Source organism: Dermacentor andersoni, chromosome 7 (genome assembly GCF_023375885.2).
Source record: "Dermacentor andersoni chromosome 7, qqDerAnde1_hic_scaffold, whole genome shotgun sequence".
Lineage (NCBI taxonomy): Eukaryota > Metazoa > Arthropoda > Arachnida > Ixodida > Ixodidae > Dermacentor > Dermacentor andersoni.
Window position 1 is genome coordinate 161,274,366 of NC_092820.1, and position 18,593 is coordinate 161,292,958.

At 46.7% G+C, this 18,593-nt stretch overlaps 1 long non-coding RNA gene across 1 annotated transcript; it reads right to left on the reverse strand.

Annotated features, from left to right (window-relative positions):
* Positions 1-4,684: 4,684 nt before the first annotated feature.
* Positions 4,685-8,509, reverse strand: LOC129385252 (uncharacterized). Its single transcript, XR_011895574.1, has 3 exons — positions 8,432-8,509; positions 8,037-8,141; positions 4,685-4,901 (listed from the first exon to the last, which is right to left on the reverse strand). It is a non-coding gene; the product is annotated as an uncharacterized lncRNA (long non-coding RNA).
* Positions 8,510-18,593: the final 10,084 nt, after the last annotated feature.

Sequence of the window (18,593 nt, forward strand, 5' to 3'; positions counted from 1 at the left end):
GTCTGCGCGAAAGATGTTCGTTGAAGAGCGGCAAGTAACTTCTATTGGAGCCCTGTTCCCTCAACACAGCAGCCCGATGCGCTACCCGTTCGACCTCGGACCACTAAATTCTTCAGGTTCTCGAATAATTTGTCCAGAAGTCGTGACGGGGAAATAACTATTACCACCCACTTTATAGTGACGAAGCAAGAAAATTAACGTGGCCGTTAGCGAAAAAGTTGGCCCGCGGCCACAGTTTCTTACCGGTTCTCTAACAGAACGTGGCGCGCGTTGCGGGCACCTGTACGTTTGCACTCTCAAATTGCCGTTGAGAGCGCAGGAGTGGTCTGGGGACTCGCCCCCCGCAAGTCTCGCCGCACAGCGCCCGGGCAAGCGAGCGCCGACGCGACGGTCAACCAGGCAGGGGTGCAACGGTCCCGGTTGGGTCCGACCGGTGAATGCGCGCTTGAAACACCCGTCGGACGGTTTCCGGCTCCAGTGGCTGGCATTCGAGCGAGCAGCCATCGGGCCGTCACGGGACCGATCCACCGACCCCGGTCCATCATCCACATGAAACCGCTTCAGACAGCGCGGGTACTCACACCGACTCCATCGGCAGAGGGTTTCCATTACTTTCGGGCGGTACGACGCGCCCGCCGTCCGGATTCGAACCCGTCAAGCCTCCCATGTCAGCGACGATGAGGGTCGACGCTATATGTCACGCACTTCTGGCCCCATCGTCACTGCTCTGGTGATTATGGGGAGGATAAATGTGTCATATATGCCTTTGCATACAGTAGGGAAAACACGGGGAATGCGGGAGATAGAAATTCAAGACGATGAGCAAAACGAGAACAAGGTGAAAGAAGTAGCCAGCGTTTCGACAAGTGGACTTGTCTTCTTCAAGGCGTCGTATGCTTACGTCGCCTTGAAAAAATACGTCGCCTTGAAGAAGACAAGTCCACTTGTCGAAACGTTGGCTCCTTCTTTCACCTTGTTCTCGTTTTGCATACAGCAGTCACTCATGTCGACGGTAAAAGCTCAGGGTAATAGCCCAAGATGCCTCTGTGGGAGCACAATATGGCAAAAAATATTACTGGGTAATGACCACTCCGGATATGGCTTTTAAGATCACGCAGCTACTCCAGAGCCTTGAAGTCGCAGAGCGAGCGCTAGCCAACCGAGCGACAGGGTCACTGATTATTTATTTATTTATTTATTTATTTATTTATTTATTTATTTATTTATTTATTTGAACATGCTGCCAATCCATAGGGGATCACAGCAGGTGGGCATATACAGGGGGCAAATAAAATTAAGACGGAGAGAAATTTTTTTATGCACATATAGCAGGAGCCGTGTGTGTAGTAGATTTCTATTGGCAGTTAACTAGAGAAGTGTCTTCCCTTTAAAGAGTGATAGTTTTTCATCATCATACAGAGCTGTTTCACGTAGAGATCCAACACGAGCAGCAGCTATGACATCAGCGGAGGAGATTCACGAGGAAGCACTTTAGCGTACTAGCAGAGGGGCGTTGGTTTATGTTGCTTTATATAGTATAAGTTACGAATGTTGTTCATGTAGCTCAATTTACGACCCCTAGAGACAGTCGCCAACGTCTCGTTTAGAAGGTTAGAAGGTTCCATTCGTACTGTTTTTGCAAAAGGTGTAGACGCGTTGAACGTCGAGCGTGAAGTTTCTATTGCTCAGCAACTAGCACCATACTTGACATTCCTGCGTGCACCGCTAGGTGGAGCCGTAGGGGGTGTTGTTATGCCCAAACGTAAATAGAGATTCTTCATTTCGTTCAATAAATAAATCTGGTTTCATTCCTCTGCGTATGTTCAACACAAACAGTGACATCCTATTCGTGACATCACCATATAGCATCTACGTGGCGTAAACATGGCAGCTACATAATGTTGCATATTATCGGATATTACTATAAGATCGCATAACCCCATCACTGAACGTCAACACAGAGCATCTACATCGAAGGTTCTTCGTGTCCAATTCCCACGGTGTGGGTGATCTGCATATTTTATTATGGTTTCATGGCAACGTTACATTCCTATGTCCGCTACTAACACCTATCAGACACTTCGGTGAGTGAAGAACTATAACTACGGCTGCTTCCCTACGGATGTACCGAAATAACTATCGTCACAATTACTGTTGTCACTGCTAATGCGCAATACTTGTTTTATAACCTCCGGTCGTCCGATTCTGGGGCAACATCGCCCTGGTTCGCTTTTGTTGCCTTTTGTTTCGGCCTATTTTCTGTGCGAGGACGGAATCTCGGCGGCGGCAGCTTTGAAATGGGCATCCCGTGGTGAAGACCATGCTCTTTGATTAGCGCTCATGCAAACTAAAGATCGACACGCGCTGACAACGTTTAGCATTGTCATATGCTTAGTTAAGTGCCTCGAGATTACCACGTCGCATGGTTGTGGCGCGTGTATAGGAGGAAGTTCAGAGGCGGAGGCGTGCAGATTGTGCGGATAAATATGCTGAATAAGCGATAAAGAAAAAGAGAGAAGGGAAATCGATAAAGACAGAAAAAGGAAAAAACGGGCGCTGGGCGTCAGGCGTGGACTTTGCGACGCCGGCGGCACCGCTTGGCGCAGGCCCTGTACGAGGTGTAGGCCGGCCGCACGCACACGTTTCTCCACTTGCGGCATCGGCAAGAGCGCGGGTCGTAGAACCACCACTGGGGGGCGCCCTCGTCGCTCGAAGAGCAGTTGCTCCGCAAGGGGGCCGGAAGGTGATGCGTGCACCGGTGTTGCGGTGTGCCTGCGAATGCGTGATGACTATATAAAGTTTCTTGCTAAAGTCATCCGAGGAAAATGTTCAGCCATAGCGGAAACACATGGGTAGTACATGCACTTGTCTAGTCCTCGAACTAGTGCCTCGTTAAGAAGCCCCTGTGGTTTTAGTGATCAAGCTTCATCGCTCTAAATTTCAAAGCAATCGGTACTTTTCTAAGCGCTGAGGACAACGCGTTATCTAGAACACGTGCAAAATCATTTAAGATTGAGCCACTTATAACGTAATATTTTGTCGAAAGTGAGAAATTGACGACGTCACAGAACTCGTTTGGAACCTAGAAGGACAACACCTAGACAAATCCTTGTTCTACGTACAGCAATTGTTGTGAGAAACTTTATGGCAATGAGAGGTACGTGCATGAGTGCGAGATAGGCAGATGATAGCCATATGAATGGATATAGTTATATATGGTTAAATCGACAGACGTAAGCATTCTAGGAGGCTCATGCGATTAAAGGAACACTAAAGAGCAACACAAAAGCAGCTTATGTGTTTAAATTAAATTTCTGAAAAAATACCCTGCTTCCAATCATTAGGGAAAAAAAAGCTTTACTACTAGCGAACAAAAATGAACCTGGCATTACTTCCTTTTTTAATTACATTTCTAGACCTCAGCGCAGATTTTCATCACCGATTCATGGATTTGAAAGTATTTTCTCCTGCTTAAGCAGCTTAAGTGCAGAAAATGTTCTTGAACTTTGCTAGGTTGAATCCTTTCTTTTAGAATACAACGTAGTTTCAGTTTCAGTTTATTATTCGTTCATAATAATTGGTTACAAAAAATGGTATACAGACAAGGGTCCCAAAGTCAGAGACTGCACCGGGACCCTTGGATTAGAAATTATATAAAAAGATAAAGCGGAATACAGAGCAGAGAAACTAAATATGAAATAAGCAAAATATAATAAAGAAACTAACTCAGATGACACACACACAAAAAGCAAAAGGAAGAGGAAAGATGCGCCATCATCGCTAATTACACAGCTACTAATTAGCTGAATTTACCAGCTAAATTTACCGCAAATAACTATACCAGAGCACTGTAGAAATCAGCCTCCTTGATGGAGAACAGGTGGGGGAAGTCCCGGACGACGTCGCTACCAGCCTTTGGTCTTTGCGCGTAATGCATCATATACCTTGGTAGGAGTGAGTGTTAAAGGATGGCGGCCAGCACGTCGCACACAGCGACTGCAGCGCGAAAATACATGGCCTTCGAGATCCGGTTTCCGTTACTCTGATGGAGCCGTCATTAGTGCGCGTGCGATGTCACGTGGAAACCACTAGTCTCTCCTACACAAAATTACTGCAGGGCGCTACGGTGCTGCAATTGTTCAACTACCTTAAGAATTGTGGTTAGTGAATGGTTCTGTTTCATCTTCGTGCTTTGCCGTTCCAGACTTCCTTGAGGCACTATTTGTTGCGCTTTGACCTTCTAAATCTTCAGGTGATCGTGGTTTTCTAAAGACAGTCATGGCGCTTAGACGCTGCGCGCATGAGCAACCACTGCAAATTGTTACACTTACAAAGTGATACCTCGCTGAAAATAAGCCAATTTCAAAACAAGAAAGCAGTTTGAAGGCAGAAAAACGAAGGTTTAAGAAAATCTATGCACGGCACACCATTTGCACGTTGGCTGAACAGAAGTACTTGATTGAGGCTTCTGCTATAGAGAGAAGCCCCAGCGTTCCGTCTAGTAATCTCTTAAAGTTCATAGAGGACACTATACTAGAGCAGACTAGCGCCCACTGGCTGAGGTCGACCTCTTTGCCTCTCCTGTAAATAAATTCTCTCTCCTTAACGCATGCTGCAGGTTAACCTAATATTCCACTATAGAGTCCATTTAAAGATTTCCGAAGAAGATGAGGTACTACCTCGTTCGCAGTGTCGCGCGCACGTTTTTTTCTCGGCGAAGTGGGCACGTGATTTTTCCAGACAGAACGCCTCGGGTGTCCACTCGAGGCAGGAGCCGTGCAGAAAGTACCAGGGCCGACCCGACGCGTTCCCGTCCACGCCGCGCCACTGGTCAAAACGATCAGCCGCAGGGAACGTTTCGTTGACCAGGCACTTGTGGAACACTGGCTGCTTTCGGCACTCTTAGCGAAGACAAAAACAGAAAAAGAAAGAAAATAAGCAGGCATCAGCGACTGATAGGGCTTGAAACGCAATGAAGGTGCGTTCGCACAGCCGACCGGGAGAGGGAGCAGGAGGGGGGGGGAGGGGTGCTAAACCGGGCATCAAGTGCCGCCATGCTGTCATACTCGCCATCTTGTAAGCCCTGATTGGTCCAGACGGCTGGCCTCTTTTATTGGTTCAAAGTGCTGCCATTGCAGAATTTGTTAATGTGACGGAACTTTGCAATCACAATAGCGGCCCCGGAACGGGGATCAATGAGTGACTCGCGGTGACCGATGTTAAGAATGTCAAGCGCGACCTGCACATCGCCACACCAAAATGTCTCGTGGTTGGTAGCGTTCACGCCTGCATCGTACCTCAATCGCCACGTAAAATGACAGTCAGCGCATTCCGACATCCTTCTCCGGCATCGGTGACCGGTTCAGCGGCTTTGCGAATTCAGTCGTGGAGCTGGAAGATTGAGCTGCGAGCGACTTAACCCAAACCATTGTATTTATTTAGACCGAAGCTACTATTTCGGTTCAACTCAGTCATGCCATCTCTACGGATTCGCCGTGTTGAATGTGCTATCTTCTCAGAAACTACTATGCTTCTTGGTGTTGCGCACAACGTCGTCTTCGTATCCTACAACGTTGCCTGCAGGGGCCTCCAAAACACTGCATGCGAAAAATACCGCCGCCTGTGTGCTTTGTACAAATTGCCTTGTTCCAAAGCTGCGCCGTAATGCCCTGCTTAGTGCGCCCGTCACCAAACTATTAATGTCATGAGTTTTATTCCCAGTTGCGCGGTATGCTCTGGTACTTACGCACCATATTCTAGAACGTTCATCCACTCCACACTTCACCTCGACTCGGACAAGTTGATGGCAGCGCTACCCCTCGACAGAAATGGACACTGAACTTCGTGAAACTTGCCAAGGTTGATGACTGGGCGCATTGGTATAGCATATCAGAGGTTGGATTGCGCAACATATCGTGGTCATACACGGTGATTATCAATAAGTATAGCGCCATCAACGGCCAAGGGGAGGAGATGTGCTCAACTCAGTGGAGTGACGGAAAAGCTTCGAGTCGAGCATCGTTTGAGAATACGGGCACTATGCAAGAGACACGAAGCGAACTTCAGCGGTGAACATGCCCTCCAATGGATAGCCGAGATGGCGGAGAAATTAGCCACAGTGCCACCACCGACGGCGTACACGTATTAGAGCTAGCTGGTGCATACGGCCACGAAAAATGCCCCGGGACTAGGTATTAACCACATCCCTACAAAGGACGAACGAGGCAGTTATCTGAATTTGCACCGCTTCTACCGATGACAAGCTGGGGTCGTCCATACGGATACCTACAAACACAGTTTCGGCTTCACCGCGCATAAGCCAGTTCGGGAATAAGACATGCGGGCATTCATCAAAGTCATAGTACTGCTCCATTTTGCTGCAAAGAATGCGCTTTCGTTGCTAACCTTGTCGCTTTTGAGCTCTGCAGTGAAATCTATTATTTATGAAATTAAGCAACTCTCAGTTCTTTTAGATATAATTTTTAAAGCCCTGTTCTGAAACAAAGATATTCAACAGTGTTATTTTTAATGCGTTGGCATTCTATGGGTACTTCACGCTTTTTCCTGGGGCTATCTATGTATGTCTGTATCTAACCGTTTTCCCGCCTACTTGGGTCCCTGAGTAGCCATTTGCCGAATGGGTAGCGCATCACGCTGCTTTGCTGAGGCTGCAAGGTTGGAAACCAACCATCGGACCAACTAGGGCCACTGAGTATGTGACGATGTGTACGTGCCGCTCTTCGACGAACCTCTTACGCCGACATGGTTTACTGTAGACGCGGAACTGGGTAGTTACGCCAGTTACAAACCGCAACTTTTCCAAATCTTGTCTCTCTCAATAAATTCTACCCACACTGTTATGCAGATCGTTGCCCTGGCTGTGGCAGCTCGCCCACAATCTTCCACGTCACGATTGAGTGCACTGCAAACCTCTTTCCTCCCTTGCCAACTCTCCTTTACCCCCTACGCAACATAAATGAAACATATTTCAGTCAAATCGGTGCAGCGGTTGCCTTATAAAAGCATTTCTGCGTTTTACATGTTCAGAGTTTGGCCCCGAGCTGAAGATCGAATAGTAGACGCCAGACAATCCTGACGTTGCACTATCAGCGAAAGCAGCCTGTCAATAGTATGCGCAGCACTTATGAACGAAAACCTTTGCGACCTCGGCTCCAGTGTCACCGACACCAGCCGCGATGGCGGCGAAAATAAAAAAAAAGTGACAACAGTTCGAAAAACAGTTTGTGCCCTACAAAATTTACTGGTAGTTACTCAGGTGCTGTGATCTTTCAGGTGCCATGGAAGTGATCCGTAGTAAAACCGCCGTCAAAGCTAAGATGAACAACGAAGACACATTTAGATAGCGGCTTGAATTTCACACTAGCTGTAAAGAGAATTGAATTGCGAGATTTTACGTGCGAAGACCACGATTCGTTTATGAGGCGCGCCGTAGTGGGAAACTGCGGATTAATTTTGACCACGCTCTTTAACGTGCCCCCATTGCACGGAACACGGGCGTTTTTGCATTTCGCCCCCATATAAATGCAGCCGCCGTGGCCGAGATTTGACCCCGCGACCTCGTGCTTAGCAGCGCAGCGGCATAGCCGCTAAGTCACTGTGGCGGATCAGGTCGTAAAGAAAAAACATTGCATGCTTTGGAGAAAAAGACGCATTGAGCTAGCGCATACAAGGCATTAATTTTCGTAAATAAAAAAGAAAAGCATTTTGGGCCCTAAATCGAAATTCTGCTTCCTACACGCACAGGAATTTAACTCTCTCTCTCTCTCTCACTCTCTCTCACTCACTCAAATACAACCACCTTCACTCAAATCGGTTTAGGGGGTTATCTAAAGAAACATTTCCGTGTTTTAAATGTATCCCGAGAGGTGGCATCGGAGTCGATGCCGAGCTGAAGCTTCCGAGCTAAAGCTTCCTCTTAAGGAACATTTGTTGTGACGGCATGGGGCGTGGCATGATCAGCAAGAGCCACAGCACCACCACTTGGCCTGTGCGGGGCGCGTTTAAGTGGCGCTTACCGGCTGGCAGTCCGGTTGAGCGATGGCGAAGGTGGCTGGTGTAGGCGGTCGAATCGGTCACCGTGGTGGACTCCTCGACCGTGGGGCGAAGTCGACCTGGCTCTCCTGGAAGGGAGGAGTCACGCGGCGTTTAGGTTAAAGACGGGGATAACGAAGGGACGACACAACACCAACAACAACAGCAACAACAGCAAAAGCAACAACAGCAAAAGCAACAACAGCAAAAGCAACAGCAATAACAGCAACAGCAATAACAGCAACAGCAATGACAACAGCAATGACAACAAAAATAACAACAACAATAACAACAACAATAACAATAACAATAACAACAACAATAACAACAACAATAATAATAATAATCCAGCGCGCCTCTATCTCATCGTGAAACTGACCGACGTTCATTGCCACGTATACGAGATAAAGCATGAGCAGGCCCAGAAAGCCAGCGGTTGCGAACGCCACGCAGCAGATGAACACCATGACACGGTGGACGTGCTCCCTCATCCTGCGCCAGGAGGAGGCGAACAGTGTGGCGTTAAATGCGTGAGGAAAAAAAAAGCATAAGAAAGCGCCAACGAATCTATTCTTTGGCATTTGAGTGCACTCACTCACTCACTCACTCACTCACTCACTCACTCACTCACTCACTCACTCACTCACTCACTCACTCACTCACTCACTCACTCACTCACTCACTCACTCACTCACTCACTCACTCACTCACTCACTCACTCACCCAAATTAACAAACAAACGAACTTCCGAGAAGGTGTACCTGGAATTTATTTGTCACTTGAAAACTTGGCTGACCTAGTTCATACGACCTTCAGCTGTTGTTTGTAATAACATGTACCATGGAAGCGTGATGCAGGATATATCAGACAGGACCAGTTGTTCGTTTCCAGAAATATAGGCTTTGCTCAACTAATTTCATTTATCGTTCGACAATTACTCATTCCCACCACACGCACCCCCTGCTCATGCGCGTATCGTATATCACCGATCCTTCTCTTGGAAACCGCGGGCTTCGCGCAGGAATTCTGGCTGGGCCCATCGTCGCGACCATGCAAACACAAAATGAGTTACGTAAGCGCGCACTTTATCGCACTGCTATTGGTACATATCATGGGACAATCTTAAAGTTACGCCCTTTTGTCCTCTATGTCCGATATACATTGCGGGTTCGGTCGAGCAAGCATGAACATGTACCACTGGGTTATCTGATATACAGGATTTCCCAACTATCATGCGCCAATATCTTTCATAGCCCTATGCGCATCGCCACCTTATATCCTTCCCCCTACACGCATATCTCACCGCACCAGCCGTCAGCTACAGGTTGCCCGTCCACGCTTACGAACTGTCATGTTCAAATTCTTTTTTCCTCGCACAGCTGCATATTGGAACGGCCTTCCTAACTACGTTGCTGTCATCATGTGCCCATCGAAGTTCGTTGAAAATGTAAAATACTTCCTGTTATTTTGACTATGTATTTTTGTTCTTGCCAACCCTTATGTAACACCCCATTTTTTGGGCCTTTAAGGTAATAAAATGAAATGAAACGAAATGAAATGCGCCAATATTTAAGAACATGCGAATGCAACATAGCTGGACAGAAAAAAAAGGTCATGTTTGCCGTTGCTTGGAGATAGATGATATTTTTTATTCTGCCTAATTACATAATTAGCCTTAATCAATTAGTTAAACAACTTCTCAAATATCATTTATATGAGAAGTGTCAATAAGACAATTCTAGAGCAGCATGAAAAACTCCCGATACGGCTTTCTGTTGCTCAATACGTGCTACATAAAAGTGTTTTTCCGAGCATGAAAGATGCCCGCGTAATACTGCCGCGCGAGTGGCCAATCTAGGCACTTTGCGTGTATTCGCGGGCCTCTTTCACGCTCGGAAAAACACTTTTATGTAGCACGTATTGAGCAACAGAAAGCCGTATCGGGAGTTTTTCATGCTGCTATACAATTTTCTCATTGCCACTTTTCATCTAACTATAATAATTGATAAGTTGATTAACTAATTAAGACTAATGATGCAATTAGACGGAATGCAAAAGACAATCGGAATATCCCCAAGCGACAGCAGACAACATTTCTCTGGTTCCGTCTAGCTACGTGACATTCGTATATTTTAAAATCTTGGTGCGTGATAGTTGGTAAAAGGATGGACAGTTGGGCGAGTGAGTTTTTCATGCTGCTATACAATTTTCTCATTGCCACTTTACATCTAACTATAATAATTGATAAGTTGATAAACTGATTAAGACTAATTATGTAATTAGACGGAATGCAAAAGACAATCGGAATATCCCCAAGCGACGGGAGACAACATTTCCCTGGTTCCGTCTAGCTACGTGACATTCGTATATCTTAAAATCTTGGTGCGTGATAGTTGGTAAAAGGATGGACAGTTGGGCGAGTTGGTACGGTAACATATTATTGGTTTGTAGCGCGAAGTAACACAGACGAAGACTAGAGGAAGACAGGGCGAGCGCTCGGTCCTGCCTTCTAGTTTTCGCATGTGTCACTTCGCGCTACAAACCGAGAATGTGATAGTTGGGACACCCTACTTAACGAAAAGCTTAGAGCTGCGTAAGCTTGCAAGCTTGTTGCTTGCGTAAGCTTAAACCTTGCGCAAGCAACAAAAGCCATAGGTATCTGCCCGAAATGACAACTTGGGTAGCTCGGTATGTTCAAGTGGCCATGCCACTGGGTATCTCTTCAGTCTTGTCCAATCTCCCATAAGGGGTTTGTGCAACTGTGGTACACAGGGGTATAGGAGCCTTCAATGCATTTAAATATATGTCGCACTGCTCTGTGCATGCACCAGTAACCAACATGATTCACCCGACAAACATCACATACATCGCATTCGTCCTCGCGACAAAAAACAAAGTCAGCAGGAGACAAGGCTGTGCTAGTGTCGTCAGCTACGGTGGATACCTGGCTATCTGATCAAGCAAGCTTCGCGTCATGTAGATTCCAACATTGCGTTCTATCTGTCGGTGTGCTTACGTACAGTGTAGACAAGGACAAATAGCGATCATTTGTGGCTGCGTTTAGATAGGTTCGCTGAAATGCTGTCAGTCACAAGAAAAGACACTGAATATGCCACGAGCTCATAATGCGAAAAGCTCCACCTCGAGCCTCGTTGAATACGTGCGTGTGGCCACGCAGACCGCTGCGACGCTATAAAGTTCACCATATATATTAACAGCAGTCACAAAGAATTTTAAATTCAGCAGCAGCAGCTACATACGGCCGATTACATACAAGTCTATACAAGTCTTTTTCTGCTCCAGCCTTGCCACGGCAGCACAGAAATGTCAAGTCACGCTTACAGCTGGGTCTGATGTCCAAGACGCTCTTCTCCGTAGATCAGTTGGTCAAGCGCCCCTGCGCAGGTAATAGAAGTGTACAGTTCATTCATTCGAACCTATAATAAGCAAACTGTACCGGCGCTTACGCTTCCGTCTTAGAATGCAGTTAAAATGAGCGTAAAGTCCTCTTCATAATAATTACGCAATTAGAATTGATCTTTTAACCACGTAATTGGCTTGCCTAGTGGCGACATCTGGTTTTGCCGCCCCAGCAGTCACTAGGAAACTGGATACAAAATAATCGCGCAGAGCTGTGATTTATCTCCCGGAAGCAATTTCCCATTGGTCGGAAGCAAGTCGTCGTGCCTGGCCTAAATCAATCCAACCTTACCAGTTTTCTCTTTTTTCTTTTTTTCTTACTGGCAGAAGCGGCCTGACCGGTAAGTCGAAGTACATCAGCCGATCGTCTGTGCGGGTGTGTTCCCACGCATGGCCACGCTGGCCGCTATAACTCTCGTTATTGGGAGCACGTTATTTATACAAGAGTCGGCGAAGATTCGAACTGACTGGGGCGGTCCTCTGTACTCTCCGACGCCAAAAAGCATAATGCGCACTCTATATCAAGCCACGGTTCCCTCTTCCGTGCTCTGTCTGCACACGTAGTGATTGGTGTAGTTTAAGTTTAGCCTACACAATGAGATAGATACGCCAGCGATTGCAACAACTCTTTGCACGCACGTGTCTCGTATTGTTTGCATGTCACGACTCAATGTCAAGCGATTTGGATAGTTTCTTATCACACAAGCTAATTAAGTGCGCTTACACACTTGGGAGTATGTTTATGAACACAATCAGTGAACGCCGTGTTCTCGGTAAACCCGTCCCGCCGTTGAAAGAGCCGTTGTTTGAAGGTGTGCGTGAATATTCGCAACTTTTGAGTAACGAATCGAATAGCGGCCTATTCGCTTCGCTCTTTGAAACAAACAAGACAATATTCGAGTTCTTTGAAAGTAGTAACTTCCAAATGTAAATCAGTGACTCTACCAAGTCTTCGAATTCAACAGCCACAATTTAGGAACACCCAAGAATTTTTTCGACAGTTCTTAAATATTTCAAATGGCGAACTCCGCACTATCAAATTTGAAGCAAGGTATGACAAATACCATCCCGGCTTCCGTACAAGGCATAAAACACGATACGTTATTTAGCGGAGCACGCAATACGTAGCTCAGGAAACCAGACATTTTCTGCGAGAACGAAACCAATTATTTGTTCCTAATGCACTGTTTGTTTTAATAAAAATCACTTTATAACGTGTAATGTGAAAAAGGATACCTTATGACAATGCGAATACCACGACCTCAAAATATTTTATAAAAAATGTGAGCACAGGTGTCGAGCATTCGAAGACAATTCGAAATATGTTCGATATTCGATTGTGTTCATTTCTGGCATTATCCGATAAGTAATAAATTGTCTCAAAATTAGCATTCGCACGCCCCTTATTAATAGGATACAGGTTCTTTCTTTTACGCAGACGATAATTGTTTTTTGCTTCGATGAGCCAGAGCAGACGACAAGACAACGTTTAAGAAACTCTGATGGTCGTTAGACTCTGTTGGACTCGGAGAAACGTTGCCCGCATAAAAGGTGGAACCTAGGATCTGCGATGGAGGAACCCCTGACCCACGATAAACTGGTGACGTGACGCGTTTCGTCAAGCTTTCACGTGCGAGAAAACTAAAAATAGAAGTTAATGGAGCACTCGGCTGTCGCACTTACGGCGCCAGGACATATTCATGGTGGATCGTCGGTGAAGGGACTGCGTCCTGGAACGAACGGGTCCTGACGGCTCACGCACCAAAGCGCTTCTTCTTTCTTTTCCACGCGCCGCCTTTTTCTCGAGACGATACAGGAAGTTGATGAGCACGGGCTCGGTAGCACAGCGGTGAAATTGCCCATGTTGTCTACTAAGGAAATCTGGAAAAAGAGCATCTATCGGAAGGTCGGATGCTTCAAGGAACTTGCTGAACTATTCCACTAGTATAGTCTTCTTAGTAAACGGACAGTCCACAGGGATGACGATGATGATTATGATGGTAACCTTCAAGGCCACTCAGGAGGTCTGGCAAAGAGCCGAGAGGATTTCATGAATGTATTAGTGCCACAATGACGTTTATTACATCGTGACAATCATTAGCAGATGTACACATGAAAAATAAATGATAACAATCTGGAAACTGCGTCATCTTTAAGCAAAAAAGGAAAGCATCCTATGTGAGGACAGCTTTTTAAAGGTACCGTTTCGGCATCCAGGACTCTTTTTCTTGGAGGTTCTTCTTTTGAAATTGCCATACTTAGATCCTTGCTCAGCTGTTTCTGCTTCTTTTGAGGCTGCTTTCTTGCTAATATCTCAGCACGTACATCATGTACTTTCCCACTAATTTAAGCCTGGCCCTAGTGTTTCCGTTCAGTTTCAGTCACCAGCAAATGCCTTCCTTTCTCTAGTGCTATCCAACTTTTGACCAATCCTCCAGAGTGGGTTTGCGTCATCAGCAGGGGCACATCAAACTCAAGCTGCTCTACATTTTGCAGTGAAGCGTGTGACTTGATGCTCTATAGAGAAGAGGGTTTCCACAAGAGTGTGTACTCCCTTTAGTGTTTTCAGAAAGCTGCAATATGTTTGGAAAATCATATTGCGCTTCATGCTTCATGGTTCTTCACAACAAACAACCAAGAAGCGCTTTGCGGGCAAAATGAATTGGAGCACGGGAGCCGTGGTCGAACTGCCTCCCTATGGCTTCTGGCAGCCTCAAGGCTGCTTAAGGGGAGTGTGGTCGAACTTCAATGATCGCCGACCTGCGTGCGTACGTAATCCAATATTTTGTTTTCCTTTGAGGCTGATGGAGGGCAAATGAATGCAGCTGGGGCACAGCTCCCGTGTTCCGATTATTTATGTCCACACCTGTACATGACAGAGCAATTGCGCCGGTCTCGACTGCCAGCGTAACCCAGCTTTTGGAACTCTACCGTGGAGCCGAGTGGGTACTTTTTTCGTGCTCCCTGAGATCCACGGGACAGTGAGCGAGTACTTTCTGGGGCTGCTGCTGCTGATGATGATGAGCATTCAAGATATGGCACGTACTCGCAACAGTGGATGGGCCAAGGTCGGGTGGTTTAAAGGTATTGATATTTACTGGAACGAATAGAGAGTTGAAAACGTTCAGAAACCTCGGAGGAAATTATCATTTATGAAAACATTAGGACCAGATGTACAGATGATTGCATTTGAAAGAAATAAAATAAGGTCCCTCTGAGCAATTCAGGCTGGAAGGAATTTAAGAACACAATAGGGGATTGTAGAAAAAACGGTGATCAGCATGGTAGCCTTTTTGTAGGTTAGATGTAATCCCACACAGTGTACAACACATCCTTGCGGCTAAAACCTACTGCTGAAGCCCCGAGCGAGAGCAGGACCAAAACTCCTTATTTATTCGAAGATAACGAACCGTTGCTTCAAGTGACCTACATTTCTGCTCTTCTTCACCGTCATTTCTTTCTATTTTTCTTGCCCGCCATATTGCGAATAACGACCATGTTGTGAGACATCAACAACAATAACCACGCTTTTCCACCTACCAGAAATTGGGATTGAGCTCGTGATCCTGCGGCAGTTTGCATGACCACTCAGCTATCGCGCAACGGTGGCGTTTGGCAATCAGCTTCGGGAAGTAGACTCCGCGACTGGCGGCGCGTCTGTGCGCGGATTTCGGAGGCCACGACGGGTGATACCGCCGTTTATAAAGCTTTAAAGGATCTATAAACGATGGGTGATACTGCAGCGAACGAGGATGAGGCACTGCGCATCGCAAGGAGCTTCTTCTTGATGAGAGGGCGAGAGAGAGAGAGAGAGAGAGTAAGCGAAGCAAGACAGGAAAGGACAGCGCAGGGCGCTCTAGACTCCAACAACTGAAGTCTAGCGCTCTGTCTTGTCCCAACTTTTTCTCCTTCAGCTTAGTTCGCGCTAGTGACTATGTCACAGCAATTGAGTCTGCACCAACTAGCCCAACTATCTTTGTTGGGTCTCGCCGACGTCGCGGGCGTGGAATTTAAAAATTGAGAGCTTTGCCTTTCGTTGTCCCCACTGATAATAACATTTCATCCCTATAAAATGCGGGAATAAAGTATTTAACATAATATGACGCTACTCTAAAGTGAAAAAAAAAATGTTTTGCTTTGATGCTTCCTTAAGCGCAGGTGGAAGCGATGCGTGGTCGCCTCACTCCAGCTATGTATACGACCTCACTTACTAGCATTGGACGCATCCCCAAATATGTTTTTTTCTCGTCTTCACGAGCATTTTCCGGCGCAGCGCGCGATCGTCCACAGAACCACCAAACCAACACATTTCACGTCATTTGCATTCGTTTATGCAAATTACAAGCCTCCTCGGGCTACAAAAACCTAAGCAGCAGCGAAGGGAGACGAGCTTCGTTTTCAGTGGCTATTGGTGGCCTGAGAAGCATGGGCGAGTAGTCAACGGAGTGTTCCAAGCAAAAAATAAAATAAAAAAAACAATACAAAAAGGAAGAACGCGAATGTCAAAACGCGTATTTGTCTTGCGCCGGCTACAGATAAGGCTAATGGATGGCGGCACGGGCTTCGCGACCTGACGTTCTGAGCAAACACGAGGCGCTAAGAGGCACTTTTATTTTTGTCGTCTCCCCCAACCCTAAAGTTTAGATAACAGGGGACCGGTGGGTTACCGTAACCGAACAAACTACGCCTGGCCTAGCGGCTGCTTACGCGGCTTTGCTGGCGTGCTTGTGTGTCGGCTGAGAGATTGCGAAGAGTGCAAGCAAATTGACGAAACTATGGCGCCGACCGCGGCTTTGTGCAACCGTGCACGGCTTGTCGGCTGCGGCCGGTTGTCTTGCTCAGGGGATTTGATGAGATACCAATATTTTGTTGATGTTTACAATAGAATGAACAAAAACGCCCTTCCATATCAATTTATTCATAGCGAGTGCCTCGAATCTGGTAGCCTTGATGCCTCAATAGGTAGCATGCGAGGGTTTATCAGTCACGTGCCTACTCACCTGAGATCACGTGTTACGTGACGCCATCGGGCTAAGAAAGGATGCTCCATATCCGCCCTCCATCGCTCTGAGTGGCGCTGGCTAACACTCCTATAGGACTAGCCTTAGTAAACACAAATACATAAGTTAGTGGGCGTATCGAGAGCCGAAGCCGTAGCACAATTGGTAGTGCAACGCACGCAGAATGCGGATGTTGGGGATTCGGCTCCCACAGCGATAAGTTATATTTTCGTCCACTTTCATTTCCCCTTCTTTATTTTCTACATATTAATTTCAAATATAGCTAATTTCCCCGGTGCTTTTCTTCGCTTCATTCGCTGTTGGCTTCATGTGGTCATGATTAAGAAAATCGAGCCCCTGGGTTTCCGTTCTTCTCTTCCATATCATGGAAAATGAGAAAACTTGTTCACTGTTATTTCCAACCGTGGAGAATGCACTCGTGCAAAAAAAGATAAAGAAAGAAACTACAAAATGCTATTTGTAAAAAAAAAAATAACATACAGAGGATTAGCCTTCATTTTTTCGATCAATCAATCATTCAAACAAGCGAGCAAACAAGCAAACCAACAAAAATCCCAAAGGCCTGCTTGTAGGCATTAACTCGCGCCACATCAGATCTCGCCCTTTGCTCAAGACAACCGCTCAGGTCCGGACGAAGGCATATTATGGAGCGAGATTCACCTTCTCGGGAAGCAACCGCGAGGTTGCAACCAGCACTGAAACAAGGCCCATGCCCAAAACAAGGCGTGGAGTCCGCGCATGCCTCCGAAATCAGCAACTCTTGAGGACCAACAAACTCTTCTTCCTTATAAGCCCCAAAGCCCAGTCGTTGCACAACGCACAAATATTGGCGACGCGGCTGGGCGGAAGAACGGAGGTGACGGCGAACGCGATTTTCTGGAGCGCATTTTTTTTAGCCTCGCCACTGGCTTCCACGTCCCTCGATGAACAGGCAAGAAAACCAAGCAACCAACCAGCACTCAATGAAGAAATGAAGAAAGCTATGTACATGAGGGACTACTCGAAGTGTCTGCGTTAATCTAAACGTTTATCACCTTGTAGCATGCACTTTTTTGTTTGCTTCCCTCCGTTTGCCGCCGAATCTCGTTCGCTTTACGCCTGTCCAGGGCGCCGGAATGTCGCGTGTTGTACGCATACGCGGCGCTAATGGCATAGCCGTGTCTGTTCTTGCGTCAGCAACGCCTAATGGAAGAGAATATAGCGACGAAGAGGTTTGAGAAGTCGAACCCCGGCATATGAAATTCCCTCCAACTTGTTGCTGTTGTTTCCTCACAGACTATGCCGCGTATCCGCGATTGCATTGGAATTGTCCAGCGTTTCCTTAAAAAAAAAAGCAAGCGCAAATTCATTTGCACCCGAACAAAGTCAGGAATGAAAGCGAGGTAGGAGAGCAAGCAATCCACAGTTGAAGCAGAACGTCGATCTCCTCCTTCTCCGTTTGGCGTTGGTCTTTTCTGCTGTTATCCATTCTACGCTGTGGACATTAAAGTGCGGCAGAATTGGTGCTTAGGAAATCAGGATATGCAGCCGTAGCGATAGAGAGAGGAACGCGTTCTTGCGTCGCTCGGTGCAGAACCAACTCTACGTATATGGCGTCGACTGCGCGCCTTCGATGGCGTCTAGCGGTGTCGATTACATCGACCGTCTCGCGTTCGGAAAGCCTCCTTTTGTCGGCGAGGACGCAAAGTAAGGAGATTTATATGCGTTCTTTTATTGTTGAATTCACGTTCCCAGTCTCGATTTCTTTTTATTTCTTGCTCTTCCTTTGCGTTACTTCCGCGGTGTGGTCGCACGCTTCAAAGCGAAGCGTGCATTAGAGTTGGAAGTCAGTCGGCGTTCGCCACGGGTAGCCAGCCTGTCGAATATCACTTCGCGTCCGCACGGATAGGCGTCATTGCCTTTAATTTTTTTTTTCTCCGGCGTCGCCGCACGGGATAATGTGGGAATAAAATTATGCGTAAGCATGGAGGCCAGTTTTGTGCAGGTGCTGCAATAGCGACTTATGAAACGCATTGCCCACGAGCCACCGCTGATATATTGTCAGGTTGGTTAGTTCTTAGCTTCACATCTGCATGATTTCGCGGACCGTCTTTAGTCGAG